This window comes from Manis javanica, chromosome 11 (genome assembly GCF_040802235.1).
Source record: "Manis javanica isolate MJ-LG chromosome 11, MJ_LKY, whole genome shotgun sequence".
Taxonomy (NCBI): domain Eukaryota; kingdom Metazoa; phylum Chordata; class Mammalia; order Pholidota; family Manidae; genus Manis; species Manis javanica.
The window spans coordinates 32451041-32454688 of NC_133166.1; the positions used below are offsets into that span (position 1 = coordinate 32451041).

The 3648-nt window shown below is 37.3% G+C and overlaps 1 non-coding gene across 1 annotated transcript; it reads left to right on the top strand.

Moving 5' to 3' along the window:
- The first annotated feature begins 2651 nt into the window (after nt 1–2651).
- On the top strand, nt 2652–2757 carry LOC118973911 (U6 spliceosomal RNA). Its single transcript, XR_005063435.1, has one exon. It is a non-coding gene; the product is annotated as a U6 spliceosomal RNA (small nuclear RNA).
- The last annotated feature ends 891 nt before the right edge of the window (nt 2758–3648 follow it).

Consider the following 3648-nt stretch of genomic DNA (forward strand, 5'->3'; position numbering starts at 1 on the left):
AATGCAACTATTAAAAGGAGTCAGAATATCTCTGTATTACTACAGTATGACCTCCAGAATATAAATAAGGCTGAGTGAAAAAAAAAGGTTGACTAAAGCCTATATAGTAAGTATAGTCAGCTACCATTTATCTAAGAGAATGTATTTATATACATATATATGTATGTATGTATACATGTGTGTATATACATATGTATGTAAGTATATACTCGTGTGGTTTTGCTTATATAAAAACTATGGAAGTATAAACCATGAAATAAATAAAATTGTTGGCTAAAAGGAAAAGAGAAAAAAGGGAGGTGAGTTTGGGATAGAAGTTGGACTTCTCTAAATAACACCTCATTTTTTAAATTTGACTTTAGAACCATGAAAATGTTTTAGATGATTATAAATAACGTTAAGACAGAATGAAAAAGGTAATGCCTAAAATCAAAGGCAAAATAAAATAAATGGACCTGACTGCCTTAAGTTGATAGCTTAATGATGCAGAGGTATATTCTTTTAAATGGTTTGAAAATACAGTAATTCAATTCTATATCTCTAGTAGTATATACCTAAGAACTGCAAAAATAATAATAACCACTAATTGTATTTTTGGTATATAATAGGGTAAAGCAAACAAGCAGTTATGCTATGGATATTAAGAACCAAGATTTTTAGCATAATAAGCAAAGATTCAAAATAAAATCAAGGAAGTTAAGCAAAACCCTGTAATCCTATCCTAACTTTGAATTGAAAATCAGCATAAACTCATAATGTATTTTGTCTTTAAAAAATATTTCCATTTTCAAATGTGGACATCTTTGCTTTCCAGAAAACAAGGGACCTCTTCACAATGACTGGGGTCATGGTTGTGTCAGAACTCAGGAAAGAGATTCCACTCACTGGCTAGAGATGCAAAAACCTAAGCATCACAGAGAATAATACCAGCAATGGATTGAAACATTTGTGTATGTTTCAATTTATAAGTTCCTAATGAGATTCTGAAACAAAAAAATCTCATTAGTACCCTCTGGAGGATGTAAGGGAACCAAGACACTATTCTGTGCCATTAAGTATAGGGAAAAAATTAAGCATTTAACCTGTTTTCTTGATTAAACTGTATCTTAAGTTAACCAAATAGTTTATGAGGAAACAATTCTCTCTATAGAAATAAATAGTCCATGTCATAAATGAGGAAGGAATGATAGAATTATCATTTTGCGAAGTCAAAATTACCATTTTGCAAACCCCCCAGTGAAATCATGGATCTGGGCAATGTTTATCAATGGCTGTTACATCACAACAAGAGGCCACCAGTTTTTAAGCACAAGCTGATGGAACCACTTAACAATACCTACAATGTAGTCTGGTAAAAAAATAGATGAATCTGGATCAGAACAAGTCACTAGATCTAGAGGCTATTTTATAGAAATACAGGGGACAAAGGAGCAAGGTAGATGACACCACAGCAATGCAGTTCTATCTAGAAAATAAGAAATGATGTGGTGTCTTCAACAAATTAATTGCAAGGGGAAAAAAATTAAGTCGGGGAATCAATAAATTGAAGAGACTAAGTGAAATATCAACCACTTAATAATGTGTGAATCTTTTAAGTTTAGGTCCTGCTTCAACTGGGAAAAAATAGAAGGCTATTATGGAAATTTGAACACTGTCTAGATATTTGATGATATTAACAACTTGTTAATTTTTTTCATGCAAATAATGATGTTAAGATTATTATTTTTAAAAGTTCTTATCTTTCAGAAAGGCATACACAGATATTTGCAGGTGAAATGATACGATTTGGGGGATGTGTTTTAAATATTCTAGCAGGGGGAATATAAATGAAACAAAAGTGGCCTTGAGTTTATTTTGTAGCTGGGTGATAGATACACCCAAACTCTCTCCTCTAAGTTTTAAGAATTTCCTTTTCACCCAAAATTCCCTACCTATAATAGCTTCCTTGCCTCTGTTTCTTCAGGCCTGTGTCTTTCAAAATCACACATATACATACACATACACATAAACATACACATACATGAGGGTTCATTGTACTATTCTAATATTCTAATTTTTGAATTTGTTATAAAAATTTTTAATGCAAGAAGTTCTTAGAATGGGAAATCATTCTACTTTAGTGAAGTAGGCCTTTTGAAAGGACAGAATTGAGCAGGAAAATCCATTCACTGCAGATAATTCACCCAAAATGTTATCTTTTCCTTTTTTACTTTGGGAAGCCTTAGTTTTTCTCTTGATTGGCTCTTGAACAAATGCTCCATGCCATTTGTGGCATGCCAACAAAACTCTCCATCTGGGAGCTGCCAACCCTTGACACCAGATACTGGCAGTCCAGGCCATCATCCAGGCTAAAACAGCTTTTCCCAAAAACTGGTCTAAGGCATTCTGCCAACCCATAATCAGGTGGTGGGCACCCTGGGTCATGTCCAACAACATACCTTGGATATTCAGGTAACTCAGTCATGTCTCCCTCCAAGAAGTCCTCTCTGACCTATCCTGTCCACAGAGATCTCTCCTCTAAGTTTTAAGAATTTCCTTTTCACCCAAAATTCCCTGCCTGTAATAGCTGCCTTGCCTCTGTTTCTTCAGGCCTGTGTCTTTCAAAATCACACATACACATACTCTACAGTATCTTACAAGAATGGGCACCAGTGCTCACTTTGGCAGCTCTTACACTAAAATTGGAATAATACAGAAAAGTTCAGCATGGTCCCATGCAAGGGTGACATGCAAACTTGAGAAGCATTCCATATTTAAAATTAAAAAAAAAAGAAAGAAAAGGCCCCTATACCTATTGCCTGTTGTGTCAGGCACTGCTCAGCCCTGTAAAATCAAACCTCACAATGACCCTGAGAAGAGGTATTACTATCCCGTTTAATAGATGGGGAAATGGAGGCAGAAGGTCTGAGTAACTTAACCAAAGCCACACAGCTTGTAAATGGTAGAACTGAGGTTTAAATCTAGGTGTATCTGCTTGGAAAGCGTGCTTATTTAGCCACTACACTGAATTGCCTTCTTTCGCAGTGAAGTGGCTATTCAATCAGGGTCTGCTGGGAGATTCATGAATCTGAGCAATTCAGGCATCCTGCCCCACATCTCCCCTTTAACATGTTTGTTATGTCCCAGTGTTGGATGTCAAGTCTGCTCCACATAGTGGAGGGGCTGAAGGATACATTCCACTGGGCCTGGAAGCATCTGAAAGGAGGCCACTGTGAGCAAACCATATTTCCCCCAGAGTGTGGACAGGATGTGGAGTCTATAAATAATCAAGAGTGTGAAGAGATTCTCTCCCCTGGGGCTCCCTTTGCAAAAGGTTGATGGTAATTGATGAGGCTACAGGGACATGCCAATCCTTCTGCTCTTAGAACCAGGTGTGGTTATTTACAGAAATGTCACTTTCCTAGCCCTCCCTCCCCATCTCTGCCAGAGGCTCAGAAATCTGCAAACATCAATTTACTGCTGCCCCAGGGTACAAGGCAATGAGCCACCTGTACAGCCCGCTGCCTACAAACCAGGCTCAGCTCCTGCCCTGGCTGAGAGTTGCTTCCTCTTTGGATGTTTAGACAGAGAGAGAGAAAGATCACAGATTTGCTCTTTTTTGAAGCAGAGAGAGGTCAAGTGATCTCCCTGGAACCATATCCCAAACCA